Raw genomic sequence first — 26,738 nt, 5'->3', positions numbered from 1 at the left:
TATCTCTAAACAGAAGATTAATATGTTCTAGGAAGGCTATACTTTATAGGAGGGACAAGGAAAGGTCTCATTCTGAACTAAATGAATACCTATAGAAAAATCACTTGTCTCCAAACCCTGAGAGTATTTACAGTTGGAAACAACACTGCACCTTCCAACATTCAACTTACTTGTAGGGTACCCCAAGACCTTGCTAAGTGCATCCTACAGCTGCAAAACATGACAAGTTATTTACACCGTTACAAAATGTTCCACAACAGTTGCAGCTTAACAGCAGTGACTCAAATCTGTCAGCACAGGCTGCAGAACAAATGCTCACCCCAGCTCGGTTCCTTCAGAGGCATTTTGGCACTGCCACCAGGCTGACAGCTGCTCTGGCTGGGGGTTTGTAGCACATAAGGAAGCCTTGCGTGGCACCAGCACATCCCAATGGGAGCAGGGACAGCCCTCCTCCCTGGAGGAGGAAGGAGAGAGCATTGTCACACACAGCTGATCTCTGCTTGCTCCACCAGCCCTAAGGCGTTTTTAATACCAGAGGGAAAGGCACCCCAGCCTGTGACACAGAGTTATTTACAGTGGTAACTTCCCATGGCTGCAGCCAGCCAGACAAGCATGGCACAGATCTGCTGTTTGCTTGTCATTCCTAAGCAAGCTATGGCTGGATTAGATCTACAAGTGTATTCTAACTCCATAAACAATAAGCCCCCTTTCACCTCTTGCCAAAGAGGAGAACCAGGAAGACTGCAGTTAGTAATCATTCTGGCATACATCTGCAGAAGGGACTTCCTCTTTCAACCTAGAAATCTTTCCTGGATTTCAGTATCTTTTTATAGAAGATATGACATAGACTTCAACCCATGTGATGCTACTGTGCTATTCAAGCGAATTTGAATTTTTCAAGTATGATTTCCTGCTACAAGCTACCATGTATTTCAAGATATATTGAGGATGTACCCATCATTCCTTGTTGCTGTCATCAGTAAAACTAATTTTTTTCTTGGCAAAAATTTTCTGCCTATATTATAGAGCATGTTGATTAAATACATCATGTAGAAAATTAAATGGGCAGTGAAAATATAGATGGCTCTTTTCTAGAACAAAATGTTTTCAAAAGACATTATTTTATGCTGATTTAACTTAGTTACAAAGACAAACATTTGCAAATTTACTTGATTGGTACCTCCTAAGCTACGTTAGTAAAGACATTTTTTCATCATTACTTATGGGATGCATCTATGAACATAAGGTGGGATGCATCTATGAACATAAGGTAGGATGCACAGAACACCCTCTGTGAGATGATACACTCCTAGCTGAGTGAAGTTTTAGTAAAGGATACTGGATTTTTCCAATTACAGAAGCAAGATGGGTTTCTTGAGCACAGGAATGCTAATACTACTGACTAGATCCAGCCCAGCCTCATATTTTTGTTGGATTTCTGTACCAGGTGCCCTGGTATCTCTCTGCCCCAGAATCTCTCCTGTAACCCTTTTCGAAGTGAATACCAGCTGCCTATACTTTGCACACAGGAGGAGAGGAGACAGAGGTGCCCAGCCTGCAGAGGTGTTTGTGAAGAGAGCACGGAGTTCCTTTTATGCTTCTTGCCCCAAAGCAGGAGGCAGAGCTGACTGTGCAGCCACCATCCCTAGGGCCTGATTGTCCACTCCATTTCACATGTCATGGCTGTGCAGTGGAAATCAATGAAGTTATACAGCCAGAAAATTGCTGAAACAGAGACTGGCCCTCACCCCCTGAAGGGCTTTCAGTTCACTGGTGGGAGAAACAATCCTCGTACATACATTTGTCAATCTGGTCCCATTTATGTCAATTAAAAGTATTGCTTTTGACTTCAAGGGAGTCTAGTCACACTTGTGTACTGTTCAGAACGTGCTCTGGAGACTTTTCAAGAGAAAGGCCTTTTTTCAGGTAGAGGTTAAAACCTGTACACACTAATAATGAATGATATTTAAATAAAGTTAGCAATATTCTTGAAATTTGAAGATGCAAGGTATTCAAGTGTTCAATATAAACCAGCAGATTTCTGCTCAATAACATTTTTTGAATGGCTATCATTAATCCTCTACATCTGACAGAAATAAAGAGAAGACCTTTAATCTAAGGTTGATAATTTATACAGGGTGAAATTATAGGTTGTGTGCAAATTTACACATTCTCTTTTAGAAAAATTCATAAATTCACATTAAAAAAAAAAAAAAAAAAAATGCCATGCGTGAACTGCAGTTTAACAGCAGGGAGTAAGATCCAATGAAATGATGGCTACTGACCCACACAGTGACCTTTGCTTACAGTCTCACCAAACAATCACTGCTGATGTCTGTTACATAAAGAACAGAAGAGTAACAGGGTACACCCGAGGCAAGATGGCAACATCTCCCGCCACTTAAAGTTGTTTTCAAGTTTTTCACACTGATGTAATCAAAAAGTTAATAAACTGTGGACTTTTTTTAATGCAAAACAGGAAATGTCTATAACTTTAATAAAGAAGATGATAATAACACTATTTTTTTCCCTCTTGACTTAAAATAGAAAAGATCATGTGCCAGGCATGTAAACTCAACCTAGGAGCTCAGTTAACTGAGGAATGCAGCATAGGAGTAACATTAAAAACACATCATGTGATTCACCCTAAAACAAACAACAAAGAAGTTAAACATTTTGCAACAAAAATAAAAAAGAGAGATGGATGTAGAATAAAATTAAGTTTTGGATTAGGAAAGGGTATGAAAACTTCCACAACAGGCATAGTATACACATATAAGAACCAAAACAAATACACACTGAGTGTTTTTCATTATGTCATTATTTCAGGTTCTTCCTAAAAGGAGAATCAGTCCTGCCAGAAGAAATACCTGGTGGGTTTTTATTCAGGGGAAAAAAACCTGTTAAAAAAGCATCTCAACTCTTTTAAGCATAGAAATATGGTAATTATAATGCGTGCTTTTGATTTCCAAAAATAACTATTTCACTAGCCTGGAGAGTTTTAAAATTAAGTACTACAGCATTCTCATTTTGAAAAGAAATCCTTCTATGTCAAAACATAAGACTCCATTCTATCTTTATGAAGTCTTAGTCCATGGTTTTTCTGTGTATTAAATAAGACTTTAAAGTTATAAGAGTACAGGGAACATTGTGTGGGTTTTTTACACTCACCTGTGATGGTTTAGGAATGGTATCCCTCAATTTAGTACTCCCACTAAAAAGAAAACCACAAGCCACTTCCCTCTTCTTCCCCTAAGAAACACAAAGGGAAGAGATTGCAGGTTGAAAGAAGACAACTCCTGGAAACAGGATTAAATAAGGAGAACATCATTTTTTTTAAGGTGCCTCAGATTAGAAAGGTTACTTCAGTAAAAACTGAGTGTTCAGACCCCTGCCAGCCAAAGTTGTATCCCCTATCAGCCATGTCCAGCCTGAAGCAAAGTTACACTAAAATAGAGAGCTTGAGAAGTTAAAATGGTTTTAAATGGGAAGTGATTCTCTTTTTTTTAAAAAGTGTATATATATTTTGCAAGACTCCAGCATATTACAGAAGTTCTCAGAAATAAACCTTTAACAGCTAATTAACCACTGAAGTTTATACTTTTCAGGAGGATGGAGCATCTGCTGAGCATGTAGCTTACAAAGATCGTGATGAAAATTAAAAATACCATAGAATGCAGTATGTGAAGAGAAGCCACATACACTTAAACAAATTAGCATATATAACAGCTCAATTTTCTTCTTTTTTTTTTTTTTTTTTTTTTTTTTTTAGGAAGAGCACTGCACACGTGCCACATGGCAGCATACACTTGTCTGTGTACCAAACGCCTTCTGCTTCCCCTGACTGGAACATCAGCAGCACCCAGGCTGCATCCCAAAAGAGAGCTCAGTGCAGGTCTGAGTGCCCAGTGAATTACTGTCTTCATCTAATGAAGCACAACCACTTCATATCCTGTTTACAGGCACAACATGGTGATGTATAGACCTTGCTAAAGCCAGAATTATATAGTAACACTCTTTAAAAAAACTCAGATGAAAATATAGCTCTTATAACAAATTAGGCTGCTATTTCCTTGTGATTCTTCCACTGGTTCAACTAAGCATGACAGAATTTTATTAAAATATTAAATCTTTATATAAATCTTTACACATTTCTCTCTATCCAGCTTCATAAATGAAAGAAAGATTTTGATTAAATGTAAGAAATAAGTTACATAAGACAGCTTCTGGTCTCTCTCACACAGAAAGGATTACAAACAAGTAGTGTCTGAGCTTGCACTGTAACCTCCCACCTCTGAGCACCACCCCAGGAGACCTGCTCATCAATATAACCACTGCCCTCCTCTGAGCACAAAGGGAGATCATGGCTAGCTTGCCACAGGCAGCCTTCTCCTATGATCATTGAACTCAAAATGTTTTAGTCAGACACGAAAGAGGGAAAGATGGATAAAAACCAGCCTGACCTCCTCAGCATTCATGGGGAGACTCAGAAGCTCCATGTCATCAGCGTGAGGCAGGACTGTGATACAGATGCTGTAATGAGACTGCACAGTGGGTGGCACAGTATCAGCCTGATTTTTGACGCAGAAAAGCCCCACTGTCTGGAAAAGAAAAAACAGAGGTGACTAGAGTTGGTGAAGTCATGTACTCCTTCACATTTTACCAGGGCAAAGAGGACAATCTCTTTTCACTACTGATGCAATCCTAGAAACTGAGAGGATAAAAGGTTGTGTAGGATTCACTGTCATTGTCAACAAGGCAAAGGGATTCGGTTTTATTTTCACTATAATTAAGTACAATTTTTCTTGATAAGAATTCTGAAAAAGTACCAATGACCTGATAAAGTCCACTCTCTATGCTAGGAAATGCATCCTTGTCAGAGTTGGGATTTATTCATGGGTGCACCGATTTCAGTTTATGGGAAGAGACTTGCTGTGCACTGGCTCTGTGCTAATGTGAAAGAAAACCACCTTAAAACCTGAACTTTCTGACAACTCACAGAACTTCTGAAAACTTTTCTAACTACACTACAGTGAAAAAAAATTTAAACCTATGAAAAAGTTTAGAACATGGAGTATTGCCAATATGCCTGACACTTTATGCAGTGGGTTCCAGCTTTAGTGAAGGTATATGCATCCCAGCTTCCTTCCACCATGGAGAGAGCAAAGCTGAGATTTTTCACACAACATCTCTCTTTTTTCCTTACCAAATAAAGCACTCCTATTCAAAACACTGATTAACACTCTCCTTTTAAACAATAAAAAAAACCACTACCTGGAAGCAATCCAGTGTTTTATCTTGTAGATCTATCACTCATCTCATTCTTTGAGCCTCTTTGCTCTGAGGCATTTCAGAAGTGCTTAGATAAAACCTAGTCCAGCATAAAGATGCTACCACAATAAATGGTAGGCAGGCAGCATCAGCACCTGGGCACCAACACCACAGCAAGCCCTATGCTCCTTTGGAACAAGGAGCCCAGGTTGCAGAAGATGATTTTACCAACTGGTGTTTTGAATGCTTACTTTTGAGTGCTTGAAAATAGTGACAATTCCAAGAGTATATGTGCTTTATTAATATGCTCTTACAAGCATTTTTATATTCTTTTTCTCTCCATGCAGCCTTACAATCACTTACCAATTGCACCACTCCAGGGGCACGGTCTAGTGCTGTCTCAGTGGGAATTAGTGTTGATTGCCCCACTGTACATCACCTATGTTAGCTTTTCTTTAAAAGGTTCTCACTTTGATCCTGCTGTTTAATAGTTCAACTTAGGTCCTGCTGTTTTGTAATTCAGATATAGCACACAGAAGGGTTTGGGTTTACCCCAGGATATGTTTTACAGAATTGCATTTAAAACCAACTTTCACTTTTATTGAAATCATTTATGCTGTAAGTTTTAGTCAGCTTGAGTGAAAAAGAACATAATATTTATACAGTGATGAAATACAGGATCTTTTTCTATGCAGGAAAAAAAAAGTTGCTCCACAATAAAAAAAAAAAAAATTACTTAAATGCTTGTTCAATTTTTTTCTCTTTGTAAATGTAGAGTACATCCCTTTTCTGAGGTTCAATAGACACAGCATACACTTCGTAAAAATTAATTCTTACTGAAACTGTCCACACACAGATTAATGTTACTGAACAGCCTCACTTGGAGAGTGGAGGATTTGCTTTGTTCAACAGGCACCAGACACTGGAATCTCATTTCAAGCATGGCACTCGCTACAGAAAATTAGGAGCTGTGAAAAAAAAAAAAAAAAAATCAGTGGGCTATTATCGCATTTCACCCCGTGTTCTTACAGCATTTCATCCAATCCTTTTGCGACCCAAGATATTTTGATCCACAGCCTTCTGCCAGTCAGCTTAACACTTAACACGGTCTGCATCAACCCAGGCTCAGCTGGCCCACAGAGGTGAGCTGCAGCTGGCCCTGGGAACCCCATGCTGTATTGCACTGTTCTTCTAGTGCTATCTAATTCTCTGCCAAGAAAAAGCCATTTGAGGGAAATTTAAATGCCTTCTGCTATTTCTGGCACAGGGAAGGACTGCAAGGCATTGTTGAACCCATCTGCATTTTCAGCACTGAACAGCATGTTGTTTATTTCATGTCAAGCATCAGATTTCCCCACATGAAATGCAGGAAATACCTGTGCAGTCACAGAGACCCTTTTAGACTGGGGGAAATCTCAATAAGAGAATAAGAGTAAGACAAAATCTCAATAAGAACTCAGAGAGGAACCACGCTGGGTTGCATCTCTTTACAGATGTCTACAATGATCACAGAGTGGCTGCCATTGCTGACAGCAGGAGAGTTACCATAGCAAATTCTATAAAAATAAAGAAACAAAACAACAATTACAGTAACGCTGATAAATCCATTAGTGTCTTACCGATACATTATGCCTATGGAGCACTGAGGTACTTGATAAAGGTGCTGTCACTGCCGGAAAGATTTTCTCTCTGAGATAAAGCACGAATTAATTCATGAGATTCAACAAAAATAGACATAGCTTTTGCCAACTCGTAAAACTTCACCAAATCTATGACTGTATTTCAGCTCCTTCTAACTTCTGGGTGACTGCTTCTCATGTGTTTTTAACATATTTTGCAAAACCTTATTTTCCAAAATCCTGAACGTCTACACAAAACATCAATATAGGAGTACCGACATTAAATTAGACTTTCTAGTCTTGAGTTAGTAGATTGTACTCTACAGATTCAAAATTAAACTCACTATATGTGTTTTAGTTTCCTACCTAGGAAACTACACAGAATTACTTGGACACCTTAAATACCCTATATCCTACTACCTGAATCTGAAAGAGCTGGTATTTAACACATATTAAATTTACACATTTAGAGATCATATACATGCAATTCACGTTTTGTACATATGTGTGTGCATATACACACTGAACATATGTATGCAGTAAATGTCAGCTCAGTGCACAACTTACTTATAGAGAAATTACAGAAAAATATTTTACTGCTCCTTTACAATTATTAAGCCATATCCATGAAATTCCAGAGCCTAAAAAGAACTAGTGTGGACCTCATGCAGAGATGGCTGAGCCAAAATCCATTCAACCACTTCACCCCCCTGTCAATTCTCCCTTCATTGACATTGATTGATACATAAACAGGGAGGATGTATCCAAGCAAAGTGGCACATTACTAATTGCACCGTTTCATTAATACTGCATTATTTCTCTCTGTAGAGAATTGACAATGCAAAAAGATGTCAAGAGTTTATCAAAATGTGCATATAAATATTTGGTCCAATTTTTAACATGAACATACTAGGCAGTCTCTGCTTCAACAGCCCAAACTGGAGAAAGGGTGGTTTATCAGCTGCTAACCAGGAACAAAGGGCAAATAACCTTAATTTCCCAAACACTCAGAGCTATTTGCATCTTTCCTGTGCCCTTTGGATAACTAGGCATCACTGCAGAATAAGAAATACTCACTGTGCTGCAGAGATCTGTCTGTAAACAGAACGCTTCCATTTGTAAAAAAAAAAAAATTCTTAACAAAAAGTCAGATAAGGAAAGGTCTTTATCAGAGTCACACAGAACTTCAGGAAAATCACTGCATAAGGACCAGTCAGAAGGAAGATTTCTAGACAGGAAATACCAAAATAAATAGAAAGCCATCTTTTTGCCCAAGCGTCAGAGAAAGACTGCATCTTATATTTGGGTTGTTTGTAACTGCTTAAAAATATCTAAATAAACATCCAACCTCAGTCAGAGTGACAATAGTGTGTATTTAAATAAAAACATTTGTGGACTGTTTTCACAAGGGCAGGAGATCAGGATTAAATAAAGAGGTATTGCAGCAACTGTGAGTGCTGCAGAGTCTGCAAAGGATCACTCATTTCAGCAAGTGCAAAATGGCAAGTTCCTCACTCATGTACTGATTAACACTTTTCATCTCTGAGCAAAGCTTTATGTTTTTAGCAACGAATTACTGCAAAAAGGATAAATACAAGGAGAACGTGCAGAATCTCTTTTGTTCTTTCCACCTTTCGCTGCTTTTCTTGGAGACTAAAAATTTGGGCACTTGAGCACTGGCAGAACATATACTATTACAAGTAACACGTAAAATTGTGACCAGCCACAATATACCAAATAAATAAATATGATATTAAGTACAGTATTTTTCATCCAAGTTTAACTCTACAACTGTTTCAAAACAGAACCAGCTGCTCCTAGAACAGGAATGAAGAGCTTTCTCAGAGTCAGGATTTTTTTCTGCCTGTACTTCAAGCCTTTCTTCACTTTCCCACTTTGGCAGAAGCCTCACTGAGCACTTCTTACACAGAACTGAGATCCCAGATGGCATCCTACCATAATTTGGGTAATATTTTTTTTGTCAGAAGTACAGTTATTAATAATTAGAAATTAATAACTCAAGGGACATATTTTCCTGAGAAACCTGTCAAGCTATCTTTTAATCTTGTAATTAAAGTTCAAACACTTTCTGTCATGTAAAAATCTATGCATTCTAAGAAATATTTCAGTCATTACTGTATAATTTCAGTCATTTACAGACAGCAGTATACTAATTAAAGTCAGCATGGAATCTGGAGGTTGCCTAGTAGATTTTTTTCCCTTTTCTTCACTTATCTCTGATGGTTATCTTTTATGCTGCTAAAATGCAAATACAGATTCATGCAATCAAAGTTTCCAAAAACCTGTTTATTTTTACTGAGTTTTCTTGGAGCAAAAGTAACTTTCTTCATAGCAGCCTGTGTAAGCTGTTCCCTAGATTTGAAGGTGAAACAGTGTTTGTACCACATGAACATTTTGGCTATTGCTGAACAGTTCTTGCCAAGGCAAGAACCAAGGTTTTCTCTCCAACCTCACATACACTCAGAGGTCAGCACTTCAAGGGTGGGCAAAAGGCTAGGAGACATAGCTGGGACAAGCTGCCTCCACTTACTAAGCAGACATTCCATTCCATACAATGCCATGCTTAGCAATAAAATCTCAGGGAAATGGATAGGATGTGGGGATGTTCATGATGGCTTTCGTCTTCCCAAGAAATCATTACACATATTTGATAGGAGAGGGAGAGATGATTAGGGCAGGAGTTTTGCTGTGGGCTGGGGTCAGCCCACCACATCACTCCTGAATGTTTTCTGTAGCTATTATCTATCCTGCCTCCTGTGCATTTCGCTCACTGCATTCAAATCACCGCTTAAGTGATCCAGCAAGGGCAATACCCTGCATACCTTCCACAGTGAAAATAGGTCATCTCTCCGTTCAAGTTCAGCTTGGTAACCAAGCAAAGTCATCAAAATCTCAAAACTTGGCAAATAATCTGGAACAAGGAATACATTTAATTTGATAGTCATAGAATATTCTCTGTTAGAAGGATGATCTACAAGGATCACCAACGTCCAGCTCCCAACCCTGCACAGTTAGTGCATTCCCAAAAATCACACCATGTGCTGCTTGTGAGTATTGTCCAAACCCTTCTTGAGTTCTGTAAGGCTTGGTGATGTGACCACTTCCCTGAGGAGCCTGTTCCAGCGTCCATTCAACTTCTGGGCAAAAAACCTTTTTCTAATATCCAGCCTCCTAAACCTGCCCTGACACAGCTTCAGGCCATTTCCTCAGGTCCTATCTCTGGTCACCACAGAGAAGAGATCAGTCCTGCCCCTCTGTTTCCCTGTGAGGGAGCTGTAGACCTCTTTATCTATATAAATATAGAAAAAAAATGTTTTTCAAATATTGAGCTTTTGGCATTTTTATTTTTAAGCAAATATTACATAGGAAAAATTGTGTATTTCTATTGAGGGTACCAATATCACCTTGCAATTTTGGTGCAAACTGCAAATTCTCCTGCTCATAACTAATTGATCAATATTTACTAGAAGAGTATGAAGAACTACTGAACAATTTCTGTAATACTAAACAATTTGAAGGACTACCAAAGAATGTTTTTCTGCATAGACAAGGCTTTCACAGTAGAACACTTTAATATTCCAGAAATACACAGGCAGTGATAATTCTGTTTAAACATTTACATAAGTGAGGACCCTGCTCCATCAGAGCACAACGCATTTGGAAACAAAGCTTCTCACATGATAATAGTCTTCTGCCCTACATCCCTCCGGCACAGAAGCAACAGCTTTCTTAATTGACAAGGCACCCAAGTAACTAGGCAAGATCTTGAACCCCAGTGCCTACTCTTGCAATTTTGATAGGCAGACTGTAAGGAGGGAGCAACCGATTTCCATCAGAACACAAGCAAACAGGCTGAAGAGCAGAATGTTCATAACTAAGTAAAATGCGCCAAATACTGAGCTATCATTAGTTGAAGGCAAACCTTCAAATGCTTTGAAATCCCAAGCCTTCCACATCAACAGCTGCAAGTAAGCCATTTTCTCTCAATTCCACAACAAATCCAACACCAGTGAAAAATCAATACGTGTGTTTCAGTAGTCAGAGTTACAAATTCTCACAGAAAGAAGTAGTATTATTATAAAGTCCTTGTGCAAAGCAAACAAGTGGGTCAGAAACTATTTAATCACCAAACATACAACAATTATTGAGGAAAACTGACAGCACAGGAAATGTTTCTTTGAAATTGAAGTGAGGTACTGGAAAAGAGAGTTGTGCAAAACAAATGGTTTGATCAGTCTTTGCCATTGGGGCTCAGTTTTCCTCCTCTATACTTCAGGTGTCAAAGCCTAAACAAAGAATAATAAAATCTATTTGATGGGTTCCCATCAGAGCCACAGAAATACTTGTGACTAGCATTGCCCATTATTGTTCTCTATCAGAATTGTAGTATGCTAAATCCAATGCATGCAAACAATAGGGTGGATTCTATTTCCATGCAAAAAACCCCAATTCATTATGCTGACTGCACACCGTGTGAGATGGAGGGGAGTGAGAATCAATGAAAAGCAGGGATGTTTGATTATATGCAGAGATTTAACTGCTGACACAAACACGTATCTCTTCTAAATCAGAAGCATGTTAAAAATCAGGTGTACAAAAGGCTTCAATTTATCTTTTGAATCTTTCCTGTAGTGACGAATAACAATAGAAGTGACAGTGTCTGGCAACATATAGATTATAAAGGAGCAACTACAAACACTAACATTTCAAGAGCAAAGAACAGGTTTTCAGTGTTTCTTTACTAGCAAAGAACACAGGAAAACAAAATTACAAAGACCTTTATATAACCGAACTGTATTACACTTGATGGCAATAGCTTCCACCTTTACCATATTTTCAACACATCCCAGAGGTGAGAAGTAGTGATCTAACACCTAAAATATGGAATAGAGACAAGTAATAGACACTTGTCTGCTGCATCCATTTATTGTTGCAGTAATATAATAGACAACACCACAGAAACCATAAAATTGCAAGATCTCCTCCAGGAAAAGATGCATAATGCCATAGGAAAACTCATTCACAGTATTTTATTTACCTCCCAGTTATTCCTAGAATCCCCAAATACCACTAGTTCAGGCACATGCAGAAGTGCATAACTGGACCCCAATTCACCTGGTGGATGGTGGAAAGGGGGAAGTAACACCTATATGGCCTTTTCCCAGTGAAAAAGAGTCTTCATCCTTAAAAATATCCTAAAAATAGTCCATTCTCTTCCAGCATATCTAATCCTGCCTAGACAGGGAAAACTTCAAACTGAAATTTCTGCAGTCTAAATAACATCTCACATCTTCCATCATAGTCCTACAATCTGCAGCAGAGATATGAAGTCAACCAACCAGGAGAGTGCAGACATAAAATCCCAAATTGCACATTTATCAAATATCACCCCTACTCTTCCTTTGTCTTTCATGTGGAGAATAGTTAAAAGCCCATACTAACAAAATTATGCGATTTTTCTTGAAAGTATGAGGTGAAGGGGTTAAATATGGCTTCATTTTTTTTCGTAATGTCTGCCCCTCAAACAGGAACAGAGACTCCTTACTAAGGAACAATCATCATTTTGCAAGCAGAGACAAATAGATATTGTAAAGGTTACTTTGGAGGCTGGTCCCTTTTGGAAGAAAAAATTTTTAAAAAAATCCAGAAAACTCAGTGTCTCATTCACATTTCTTAATATTCTGTATCTAATAGTGAAAAAGCTTCCATCCCTTTAAAATCTGAATAAAACCATATTAAACAAACCAGCCTCATATGTGTTTTCTAGCACAGCTGAAGTGTTTTCACATTGGCTTCAGCTCAACAGAAACACATCAAAAGTGAAGAAGCCAAACAGAGTAGTAATACATTGAGCAATTTCCAGTAATAAATAATCCCACAGTGGTTTGGTTTTGGGGTGTTCAGAGACAAGCAATTGACAAGAACTGAGAAATATCTTATTCAAACCAACAGGATTTCTAGGCTGAGCTAGATCTGGGCTAAGCTCTGACTACAGCCCTGCTTCTCAGGGTCCTTGGGTCTAATCCTTTGCTCACTTTATCTTTGTTGGCTCAGATTTGCTAGCAGTTTGCTGCTTTGTTCTGGTTTTAAAAGACTTTGAAGCTGGAACAAGCACTAATTAGAACATTTCCAGTGAAACGGGTTAAAGTTTTCACCTGGAAGATATCCAAGATACAGTGGGATAAGTTTCTAGCTAAAGCAGCTGAAATTAAAATCTTGGCTTTTCAAAATTGAAAATGGGCAACTTCTGTGCAATTTTGTCGTGTAGTATCATCAAAACACTCCAGTCTTGTTCTAATATGAAAAAAAAAAAATAAAAGGACAAAACCTGCAAACCCAAAAAACTGCTGAGAATCAGAACTGTTCCCTCTGTTCATTTTTTGAAAAATACTCAAGATACTCAAGAGTGTATGAAAATAAACTGCCTTGTTATTATAATTTTGAGGGGGTAAAGAAATGAAGGAACCCATTAAATCATTACTTAGACACTTGTTCTGCACTGCAAGTACAGAAACTGAAAGCTACTTTCAACAGCTCTTGAATTCTAAATCCTTAGCTAACACTTTGAAGTAGGACCTCCAGGACTACATTGTTTGATGTCATCCGAAAGCATGGCAGCAGCATGTTGTGAGGATGTAGCAGAGAGGGCCTCACACCAGCACACAGATGTTCTTATGCCAGAGACATCACCAGACACATGTGCTGTATCAAAATAAGGATAAAAGGAAGTATTAACTTGGGACCTTTCTTTGTTTCTTTCCTGCTTTATATCTTCCTCTATAATTTGCATAGAACTAGTTATGGGCTTTTTGAAGTAAAAGATCTTTTTGAATCAGGTCTTATGGGCTTTGCCATATATCCATTTCTTCGGACTTTAAGCCAGGCTCCACATTAGCTCAGTCACCACTTAAATATAATTGCCTAACAATCTGGAAAAGTACCAACTATATGCAATAAAAGCACAAGCATAAGAAATATTATTACTTTCAAACATAAATCAAATACCAGAGATCATTCCCCATAGTGCTGGAAGAGTATGTGTAAGAAAAGAATGATACATCCCTCAAAAATTACTGTCCTCATTTATTAAATCCTCCAGACATATGTCATAGACCTTGTCTGTCACTAATCATCTTCTTTTATGTTCCTTAATGTAACATTGCCAGATAGTCAAAGTTTCCAGTGGAGACACTGGCATGCTTTTGTTCCTGGTGTACCAAACCACATGTCCATCAGAAATTCACAAATCCCATGGAAGTGCTTACATTTGAAAACCAAACTCAGAGTCTGGAGATCAAAACAAATAATGAGCACATATGACAGTGTCTTTGCCACATTAAGTGATTTTATCATATCCTTTGATTGAAAAAGAACAGTGAGATCTGACACTGCGGGTATTTTGTAGCACATCACCTGCGAAACACGGTTTAAAAAGCTGCATTTAGAAAAACACTCCAGATTTTGCAACTTCTTTGAATTAATGCTGCATCTAGAAATTCTCTATAATCTATACATACTGCTAGTACCATAGACATGGGTAGGAATGGATCATAATATACCGAGACTTGCAATAAAAAGACCAAAGACACAACTTCAATTTGACACAGGAAGAAGAAAAAAAAAATCCATAGCACTGCCAGTGCCTTAGTCCTGCAGGAGTGCCAAGAACTTATTAATTGGGATCCCCAGGTGCTCCCAAGCAGCTGCCCATGCTGTACATTACAACACAAACTACAGCTCCCCCATGGTCTCTGCCAGACTTGGCAAATAGAACAGAAAAGGAGAAAGGATTTTGTCTCCTGATCTCAAGATCTGTACAGCAGGTTAACTCAGCAATACACCCAACCATTCCCACAAACAAACCAACCTCTATTAATTGCTAAATTTGAAACTTCACAAAAAGATTAACACTGTCATCCTGGCCGTCACTGTGGCTGAAGGCAGACACCCTTGCTCTGTATGGCTACAGGTGATAGAACTCTTACACTTTTATTCCATTACTGACTTGTGATATGATGAACACAGACTATCAGAGTTCAGGTCAGGATTTCACTGCTTTTCACCTCCCATTTCCCCTCAAGTCCTCATCTTCTCAGAACACTGTAACTGCTGACAAGACTTTGTTCTGCAGTTTCTACTACACATATATAGTTCAGTAAATACTTGTATATTCTCAGACCTTTATTCTCCTGTTTGTACTTATTGATTTCAATTCTGCTCTATTAGTGTTGTCTTGCAACTGAGTTATTGGTATGAAGTATTTTAAACTCATCTGTGTTAAAGAACCATAGAAAAGTAAACTACACTCCCTTAAAAGTTGGATGGTTTTATGTATTCACAAATGAATTTTCTGCTAAATAAAATATGAAAAGCATCCAGTAAAAGTAATGCTGGGAAAATTAATCCCATTCCACCAAAAATAACATATTCAAAAGTTAAAAATAAAGTCTTTCAAGAAAAATAATCTAACTGGGGGTACATCTTCCCCCCTTTGTATTCATGAAGTTCGAACTTTCTCTGTAGGTTTAAATCTCTTCCCACTCGTCTTTTCTTTTTCAGCCAGAAAACCAACAGCACTAATGTCCCAGTGAAGAGGAATGACTCACCAGCAAGTGCTGAGTCACAATCACACCAAATACACTCTTACATCTTGATGGAGCATCAAATTCAATAGCTTTGCTTAGTCACTTGAGCTTGCCCTAATTCCTATGATTCACTCAATTTCAAAATTTTGATTTCTGATTTCTTGTTTTTGCTTGCAAGATATATTCAGTTGTCTAACTCTTATACAACTCTTAAAGCAGAATTGTAGCAAGCCATCGCTAACCCTCAGGTCCTGGGCTTCAGACACAAGGTGTGTCATCAAATCCAAGCGGCCAATATGCCACAGGGCACATTGGATTAATTTGGAAGTGCTGATCTCCCACTCCTTGCACATCTACAAAGAATTCCAGCTGACATCGGAAGATACATGCATTAGGATTTCATCCTGCCATGACTCATGCCAGCAACAACCTACCGTCAGCTAAAAGTGTGACCTTTCTCTGGGAGGGCTCCTCAGCCTGACAAGGTAAGACACAAGAAGCGAGTGCTCAGCAGTTTATGCAGAGGGTGAGGTATTTCACCCTGATTAAACGAGCCAGTGTTGGACTGACAGATTTCCGATTCCTTAGTCATTTCGGTTTGTTACCTTTTGTTCTGTCTGAAGGTAGATAAAGCAAAATTACTTTATCCAAGTGTTTATCTTTTCATCCAACTACTTATATATAGAAGAAGCAAAGTTTGGCCTGAATTCAACTAAAGTAATAAATTTATTTCTCTTCACAGAAACTGACAACAGTGTTTTATCTAATTACTCCAAGCATTTCAGCCATAATCCAGAGAAGTTCTCTAAAAGGTTGCAGGCAGGCTAGCGTGGGGGGATGAAGAAAACTCATCACGGAGAGAGGGAAGGGCAGACTGAATAGGTTTCTGATGACTACCACGCTGCAGTACCTACAGGAGGCAATTATCACTACACTGTTATTTATTCTTCTGTCTTCAGGCACAGTTTTTGTGCTTCTTCACTGTGCATTTCTGCAGCAGCTGCACTCATAATTGTTGTGCTGGATTAGTGGTTAATAAGCCTGTTAGCACTGAAGGCATTCAGCCAGTTAGGCACATTCAGAAAAGTTTCCCTTATGAAAAGATACAGTGAGGAAGGCAGGGGTCGTTTCTGGGAATAAAACAGACCACACAAAATCATATGGAGTTCACAAAAATCCTACAATAAAGGTTACATGTTGTTGGGCATCCGTGGACGGCAGGGACAAGGAACTCTGCAGACCTGAGATATTCTAGAAACACGTGGTTTTATTGCAAGGGCTTTGCCTTCAGCCACCAGCCTCAGCTAAAGGGATGCCCCAAAGAGAGAGGGAGAGAGAGGTAAGGGAGGTAAAAAAGCTAAGAGGGGTAAGAAGAGTGCAGGAGTCAGAGCGGTAAGAGAGCACGAGGACCTTATTACAATACATGATATCTTTTTTTGTGTTGAATATTCTAATTTACAGTGACCAACCAGCGTGAGATATAAAACCTACAAACTTTGCATGCAGCCTATGAGAACTACTATATTACCATATCATCCTGTATTCTAAACTCTAAACACTACTTTTCTCATCTACTTTTTCCCTGATGCCTTGGCAGGGTGGAGAGGGGGTACGCTCCTGGGTCCTTTTGTTTTCTGTCCTTCAACCTATCTCCAGCTAATCACTGTCTTCCTGCCTGCCATGATCACATCTCAAAGCTGGCCTTCATTTCTATTTCACTCACAGGTTTTACATCTCCAGTATTTCTTACCAGGCAATCATATTCACAAGCCCTTCCTGTCCCATTTTTCCCAACAATGTCTTTACCCTTGCTGAAGGAACTACAGCTTTGAAGCTTCTTTGGCCAGTTATTCTGACTTTAAGAATAGTCAGTAGTGGTATGAAAAAAGAAAAAAAAAAAAAAAAAAAAAACACTAAGGAAAAAAAAATTTAACATTCTGTCATAAAAATGAAGTGTAGGTCATATGTTCTCCATAGGCTGCGAGCTCTCAAGTCCTCCTCCAGGTATTTACTATGATACTACATTTTTTAAAGGCGTTCACCCTAGGTGCAAGTTCTTTTCTCTAAAAATATTGTCCTTCTCCATTATGTATTCTAATGTAAGTAAATTAAAGGCATATCTCAAACAGTCTAAAGAACTCTGCAAAAACTGCCTTTCCTACAGGTACCTGAGATTCATAAAACTATTTTGACACTATTGCTCCAGACGTCCAAGATCAAACCTAAACAGAAAGCAAAGACTGCCATGACAAAATTAATTCTAACTCTCCCACCTCCACCAAGGCTGAATTACTGAATGTCTATATCAGTGTGAGCATGAAACAAAATGCTTCAAGAGAAGAAACAGGAGATCCACCCCAAAGCAAATCATGGCTTGGTGTCTTAGCACTCACCTGATTCTGGTGACTGGTCTAATGTAGGTAGGGGATAAGCTTGAATCCAGGCCTCACACTAAAGAAAGAATGCTGTGATAGGTATAGTAAAAGCAACCTTGGCAGCTGCATGTCCTTTTAAAATTCTACTTTACTCAAAAGCTGAAAAAGTTTCATTCAAACATGACTATCTTGAAGCTTTAGACAAAAAGAACTAAATTTTTGACATAATGATTTTGTTTCTGCTTAGAACAATAATTCACCAGGAAAATACCAAGCAACTTTATCAAAAACTTCCACCTGCTTTGAATAGAAGTACACAACACCACCCTGGCCAAAGGATATGAACTTGTATTTCTAATTATCAGTGCCAGCAATGATGGGGCAGCCAATACCTCTATTCTTTTCAGAGCTTTGACATGATAAATGTTGGAGAGCTACTGCTGATATCAGAAGTGACCAGCAGGACCACAACTGGAGGGAAGAAGAGGCAGAAAATCAGGACAAAAGTAGTAAATACTATATGGATGGCGTGCTTTTATATGCCTTATTCAGGCTGTAAAAAGACACCTTCTAAAATCCTCAAATCCTATTTTTAACACTGCTGTCTGCTCATGCAGCTCAGTGACCTTGGTGCACAGCAAAAACCAATACAGTTACTGAAGACTGATTTCAATAACTTTCTGGAAAAGGTCCAAAGCAGGTTCTGCAGTCTGCATCAAAAACACCACAGAAAAAGAAAGACAGAAAGCAGCTGCTCTTAAATCTGGCATAAGACTTGCACAGTTTTCTGCAACAATTTAATTACTATATATTTTCTGTGGGCAGGTGTCCTGGTTCCAGCCAGGACAGGGTTATTTTTTTCCAGTATGCAGGAGGGGGCATGGCCAGGTTATTCTGTACCACCTCACATCACTGCCAGGGCACAGAAAAAACTCTCTTCCAGGGAGAAGTGGTTCCTTCCCTGGCACAAGTATTTTCTATTATTGATTGTATTTTCCATTGTTTCTTTTCTTGCACCCTCTGTCATTAGTACTGTTGCTGTTACTGTTTATTTTCTTGTCCCATTCCTGTTTCCAGTAAATTGTTCATATCTCAACCAATGATCTTTGCCTTTGGGCCTCCAATTCTGCTCTCCATCCCAAAGCGAGGAAGGCAAGGGCAAAAGTGGGGGGAACATGCAGCAGCTGGTTGTGGTGGGAGCACTTAATTGGGGAATACCATTCCTGAACCATGACAAGACTGAGACTGTCAGGCAACTACACCCCACCTGCTACTTACCATGGCTACAACTGGGGTTAGCAAAGAACTACCACATTTCTATTCTTGCATCAAACAGTACAATGTTTGCTTAACTACAATTTATTCTAATCAATGGAAGGGCTTTATTTCTGAGTTGTGGCATTTTTACCATTATTGTCAAGGGAAAGTTCTGCAATGCTAGTGTTTTGTTTTTTAAAACACTCCATTACTAAGTATTCGCTGGTTTAAATATAGTTATCCATTCAGCTACCAAAATATTTTATTCTACCACTGGACCCATGAAAGCAAAGAAAAAAAGAAACAACTCACACCAACCAACACTGATAATCTATGCAGTAGCCAAGTGTACCAGGATATTAGTTTATACACAGAAATGAGGATCTTCTTATTCAGAATACAAATCTCTTCAAGCCTTAAGCGCTCCATCAGGAGTCTTGGACTGCACCTCTCTGCACACAATTTAAACTGTTTTCTGCTGGATGCCAAATATATATTCACAGAGACAGAGCATAACTAAAACAAATATCAAGGCACAAACAAAACCAGACTTTAACCAATGATTGAACAGAGCCAGTTCAGTCTCTTCAGTGATAGAAATGGTCACGATGTCTCTTCATATCCCATTGGAAGCTATTCAAACAACGGTCTTTTCATATCTTTATTCACCCAGATCTTTCTGTGAAATATTTACCCATGACCAAGTGGACTATATCGCTTATTTGCGATTGGTCAAGTAGTGCTTTTTGTGTTCACTAGATGCGCAATGTTTGCAATGAGCTTGAGGTAAAGAAGCTTCTCAAAATTCTAGAGAATAAAATCTGGAAAGATCAAGGTTCACCAGTCCATTAGCAGGGGGAGAAGGAAAATTTATAAAAAAAATACAAAACAACACAGCTATTTAAGATTTCAGGCCTGGCTTCAGAGCAAACTCCTTCAGAAAGATGGACCAACAAGACTTTAGAACAAGTCCGAGAGATGTGACAAATCAAGACTTCATTATGATGCTCACGTCAGACCCTTATCAGATGTGGCCATCTAGGAGAAAAGGCACCATTACAGATAAGGTCTAAAACCTGTAGTTCATTCCCTTTAAAACTGTCAGAATTACAATACTAAGTACTCATCATTATTACTGGGGGCTTTCTGTACTGCATTTATTTTAAAAGACAAACAAAACAAGTAAACACCAAGGGGGAAAAATATAACAACAACCAAACAGAAAAACCCAAATCAAAGAAAATAACTTAAATAGGAACTCGTATTTCTGAATCAAATCACAACTTTAAATGGTGTAAAAAGGAATCTCTTTCTTTCTATATGGCCTTTTAATGAGTTTCCAAATTTTATCTTTTTGTCATCAGACTTTTCTTTTCAGGCTTTCGTGGGCCAGAGGAAAAAAGACATTTCTCAAGCAGAGACAGAGTGATGTCTAACCATGTCAGCTGATTGGCAGAATTCTGACAGATGTCACATACATATTAGCAGGTAGGAGATAGGAATTAGGGGGGAAACAAAAGTCAGGATGTTCTTTTTGAAGTAATTACCAAGAATATTGCAGCCAAAACTAACATTTTTTTTTATCTGCCCATTTATCACCTCCCTCAAGTTTTCTGTCAAGAGAGACTGCTGCGCATTTTGCAAATTTGCAGTTTGGTTTATTTTACTTAAATGGGAAGCAAATGCTACACTTAAAGAGATATCACAGAAAAATAGACAAGATGTCCCTACTCTTTTATTCTTGAAGTTGTATCTTGACTATGTCCTTTCTCTTGACCTGTCAATATCCACAGAATTCACAGAGTAACTAGGCTGGAAAAGACCTTCAAGATCATTGAGTTCAACCCATGCCCTAAAAACAAATATCAGGCAGAGAAGAGTAATCTGCGAAGGAAGCATTGCTGCAAAACTGAGGTCTTCTTGAAATAGTTACTGTAAGTGAATTGCTGGTTAGAAAAGTTTTATCAGTTCTGAGTCCACAGCTTCTCTTCCCCCCCGTTTTATTTTTCCAAATAATAATGAAGAGTAGCTAATTATAAATTGCTACATGTCTTGCATAACAACAAAGAAAATAATAATTAAAAAATCTTAAATAAAAATATGCTTAATGACGTGCTGTAAGCACAATGTAGCCCAAGGCCAGGAGTTTCATCATGATTTTACTTTGCAAGTATAAGATCACTTATATTTTTCCACACATTTGCCCCTGCATGCTCATCTTTCCCATGTTTTGAGATCAGCATTTATCACAAAAATTCAAACGTTACTGCATCTTCCAGCATGGACTCCATTGTTTCACCTTATATTAAAACAATATTAAAACAACATCCTGCCATCCTTCTTTAGGATAAAATAACATAATATTGCTCTTGCTTTCTGCAACAATGATAAAACCCTTTTTTCTTTTGATTCTGTGCTTGTTCCCTTTTATGCTCCAGATAACTCATTAAAACTTAACATGTTCTGTACTCAGTATAAACCTAACAGTCCAACTTTTCTTATTTCTCTACCTTCACTGTAGGTTAAAATATTACACAGTTAAACTCCTAAATACACTCTAGGCACCACCTAACTCATTTTTACAACAGTGCCAATGAATCCAAGTGCAACCACACTACAAATTCAGAATCCTTCCAATCCAGCAAATAAGAAGGGTGTTTTTCCACAAACAGTTCTAGACAAGAGGCAAAGGATCCCAAATCTTGCATCTTCAGCATCATGAAATAATTTTTTCCAGAATCAACATAAAGGTCCTTAAATATCTAGAGGGCACTTGATTTTTTTTTTTTCCTCCCCACAATTAAAGTTTTCCACTGAGAGGGAAAGAGAGAAAATCTTAGTTTAGGACTAAAACTTTAGGACTAAAAAACCTAAACAAATAGAAAAAAAACCCAAAAAAAAAAACCAAAAAAAAAAAAAAAAAAAAAAAAAACACAAAACAAAACCAACAACCAGCAAAAGTGACTATCTTTTGTAATAGAAAAAGTCCTAGAAAGAGTGAAGCACTACTTGAATACTTTTCCCAGTGCTGAAGATGCAACAAAAAACAAATACAGCCACAACAAACCAAACCCACAGGGGGAAAAGAAAAATAGATAGGAACATTCTTCCCAGAATTTTGAAATTAGAGAGGCATAACACAGGCTTTATTTTTCTGGCCCAACTGGAAGCAAGAAATACAAGAAGAAATTTTGAGTTAGGTAGTTTGTGTGAAACACCCAACTCAGTTTGGTACATGTTAAAGAAAAAGGTATTTATGTGAATATTGAAAATAAAACCAATAAAAAACACTTATGGGCTAATTGCACTGCTTCTATCACCCTAGAAGGATCCATTGCTGTTTATGTCACTACATTATTGCTCTCAACATGAAAGAGCAGCAACTCTTCGAGCCACCACCTAAAGCTGCGGTGGATACATTTTGTAAGTAACCAGGACAAAATCTGATGAATAGCCAAGTTACAGCAGCCTGAAAGAAGAGCAGTAATGATGACAATTCTGATGACAAGGAGACATCACTGGCAGGAGGAAATGTGCCATCATGTCACTTTCCAGCTGGGCTCTTCAGACAGTGATGCTCCTAGATTTTCTCTTGTACACAAGGTGCCATTGAGTTCTCTGATCTAATTGCTCAACCTAAGTAAAAAAGCTGATGGAGTATTTCAGCTTTTCTGTTCTCCAAGTTATTATAGAAGCATTTCAATATGCTTCAATAACAGAAGGCTATTTGCATTATTCCTGTTTCTTGTTCACCCCCAGATTTAACTGTTATTCTGATAAATCTGTTCTGCAGCTATAACAAATGGCCCAGTTACAAAAACTCCTACTTTACTGCAGGGGGCAAAACATGGCCTCTTATTCAGAAGTTGCTGTAAACACACCAGTACAGCATGTAAAACATTCATAAAATCATAGAATTATGACAGCTGTAAAAGACCTTTAGGTTCATCGAGTCAAATTGTTAACTCAGCACTACCAACTCCACCACTAAACAATGTCTCCAAGTACCACACCTAGATATTATTGAAACGCTCCCAGGGATGGTGATTCCACCACTTCCAAAGCCTGACCAATATCCCATCCAAAACTCCCCTGGAACAACTATATGTTTGAGACCTCTTTAGATAAAGATATACATCACCCTCACATAACTTTCACTTCCAACTTTCACACTTTTTACTTTTCTTCAGCAGATCATCCATCAGTCAGTCATAGCAGGTAGCAAAAGTCCTTGATCTTTCATGAACAAGGTAAGATAGCAGCAGTCAGTAAGTTTTGGGCAGAAGAAACTGATATCAAAAACAAGCTTTCTTTTTTTTTTTTTTTCAAAAGAAAAACCTATGAACTACATTGTATAAAGAAAAACCTGATAGTGTTTTCTCATGTCCACAACAGAAACAAAGTGCTGGAAATTTTTCCAGAGACCATCTAGCCTGTCTTAAACATGGATTATTTATAGCTAGAGCAGTATGTACCAAATGGCTAGTTCAACCCACTTACAGGAAGTAACCATTTCATATAATTCAGAATATATTTATACAGTATGAATGACAATGAGAAGAAGGCAACAAAGCTCTAAAAGAAATGGGGTCTTCAGAGTTAGACCATCAGGTGATATTCAGGGACAGAATTAATGCTTGCATTTCTGGAGGCTGAAGAGAAGAGCTGACAGAGTTGACAGGTATTTTCCATTCCAAAACAGACCCATTTTTTTTCTCCTCCAGTGCGGCTCCTTTATTCTCTAACTTACTCATTGGAAAAACAGAACTTTCTGAGGTGACTAAGATGTCAGTCTGATACTTCTGGCACTCCAGCCCCCTCTTAAGTTTTATCTGGAGTGGGAGGAGCAGCTTGGGATGGTGATAAGGAAGACAAGCAGTAGCAAATTAGGTATAGAAAACTAAATGTTCTGCTAAAATACCAAAGTCTGTGCACAAAACCTTTTTCAAGGAAAACCAGAAAATCTACTTACTCTAGAAGGACTTGAAATTCTTGGGTTTATTTTTCATTTACAAGCAAGAATCATAGAAGGCAATATTATTTGAAAATACACAGATTTCATAAAGCTGGTAGGGAAAGAGACAAAAGGGAGTGGATTTTCCCTTCTTACAAAATTTTCCCTCATTTTCCCCATCCCAGTCAAAAACTCTACAGCAGCCAAGCCACTTGGATTTCCATCAGCTCTAACATTGCCACATGCAACAAAGCAAGAGGCTTGGACTGGCCCAAGAGCTTAGAGAGGTACATTAGGACACTCAGCTTTCCTCAGTGGCATAGAGATATCATGCAGCAAAAACAGAAAGTGGGACTGACTTTGGAGAAGAATTAAACCAGTGGAAACTTTCCTACATAAATGCAGCTGCAGATGAACTTTCGTCAGCACCACCAAAGGGGCACTCTCACAGCTGCTAAAAGAAAATGGATCTCTCCTCATTTTGTGTCACAGAAGAAGCAGCTGTTGAAAGACAGCCTATGCCAGTCAAGCCCATCTGCTCACCACTCACTGCAGAAGGGCACACACAGTGAAATACAGAGAGAGAAATCAAGGGATCCACACAGGCCATCCTTTGCTGCAGTTATCACAGAGACTCTTGTCTCTAGACCACAGAGCAGGTCAGAAATCACTTTGGATCCTTTACTTACAACTATTGCCATACAGGGCATTATGTTCTTACAGAGATCTTGCTGTCCATACAACCCCAGACTAAAGGAAATCCTCAGCAAACAGCTCTTGTCCTACAAGGTAGCATCTGAGCTCAGGAGAGAGCACAGCAAGTGAAAACAGGTTTTTCTGCTGTCACCTTCCCAAGGCTATCTGTACCTCTCACCAGGAGCAGCAGGGTCCTTCATCCACACTAAGTACTGTTTGAGAAAATCCACACACAGTTCTGGATCCTGAGCAGCCTCTCCCCCAGCTCCTCCTTTAGGCTCTGCCACCATCCAGCATCTCTCCTGAGGTGTGTAGCAAACATCCACACAGAGTGACCCCATCACACAGAGTGACCCCATTCTCAGGAGACTCTGAGGAGCCAACTGGGTCCACGGGATGACAATCCAACCTTCCCCCCAGGAAGGTAATATTGAGTACACTTCTCCAGTGAGACAACAAATTATGGTTTTCACTGGAGATGATGATTCTGGAGACACGACCCCATGCTACAGTGAATGACTTTGCACAAGCTTTCATGCAAGCTGTCCAGAGGCTTAGTTTGCAGATGAATGCACTAGTATAAATGCATAATTAAGTCTCCTGTATACATAAAGAATTAACTCTTCCCATAGGCAAGTAGCCCAAAACTCCTAAAGAACAAACATGATTTACTTCATGAAGCTGCCTTGCTTCTTTTCTCACGCCTCTCTCAGAAATGCTGGGGTTCCTTCAAACTTTACTTCTAAAATGCACAAACTACTTTGTAAACCAAAACTAATATATTTTCCTCTCCCCATCCCCAATGAATTTAGCCTCTATCAGATAACAAGGACTCTGAAAAGAGTCCTATCTTCCAGTCTGAGCAATTAATCATCTTAGTAACAGCAGACTGGAGAAAGTCAAAGAACACATTGCATAAAGGAAAATCCTATATTTTACCATTTCTCCCTTTGGAAAACAAAGAAAAAGAGCTAAAAAACCAAAACCCAAGCCAAACCAATGAACTCTGAAACAATGCATCTTCAAAGGTTTTCTCAGCTATCAAAATAGCAAAATGTACTGAATGATTAATAAATGTGTTCTGCGGCCAGAAGGATGAACTGCTAAAGGCAGCTCCCATTTTGTGCACTAGTTTCTTATAAAGCCTTATTTAACTTATGTTAAGTAAGGACATCTTTTTATACACTTACATAAACATACTGAGGCATTGAAGACTGTAGTCAAAATAGATAGTGCTGAGATAATGTAGCTAGGACTTCCCTTTTGCTAACAGAAGCCAGACTGAAGGAACTGATAAGGAACTGATAAATCATGAGAACTGTCAAACTAGGGCTTCTGCATCCTGAATAATCAATAGACCCTATGAACACAATACAATCATAAATCAAACAGTCCTGGGAAAAACAGGATTTAGCTGTCACAAACACTAAAGGTTAAAAAGTCAGAGCTGAGGAAGACAATCTTACTTCATCATTTTGGGACCCCACCCCATTAAAAAGACCACCGACCCATTTCAAAGAACAAACTACGCATGCTTGATGGCTTTTTGGGTTAATTACCATACGAAGCGGAGAATGGGAGGTGTCAGAGCTATGAATATGCATTTGTAGTTTGTGTATTCAATACTCCTGAAGATAAAAGGCCCTGTGATGATCTGTAAATTGCGCGTGTGTTTCTGGGAGCTATCCCACACGCTGCCCGGCGTCGTAATAAACACACACTTTCTAACTTTAAACTGTTAGAGAGTCTTTGTCCGTCATAGTTGGATATTGGTATTAGATCAATGTCCATAGTTTTTTAATAAATCATTTTGGCGAGCCAGCCAGGAGAACTGCTCTTTCTGGCCGTGGGGCCGGTGGGGTCTAGGACCCCTCAGGGCGCCCACCCGGAAGTTTTCGGAGTGAGGGCTCCTCAGACCTTACCGTCCACCCGGGGAAAGACCGGAACCTCCTGGAACTAC

Source organism: Zosterops lateralis (genome assembly GCF_965231275.1).
Source record: "Zosterops lateralis genome assembly, contig: HAP1_HAP1_SCAFFOLD_59, whole genome shotgun sequence".
Classification (NCBI taxonomy): domain Eukaryota; kingdom Metazoa; phylum Chordata; class Aves; order Passeriformes; family Zosteropidae; genus Zosterops; species Zosterops lateralis.
Note: the sequence above shows the minus strand (reverse complement) of the source record.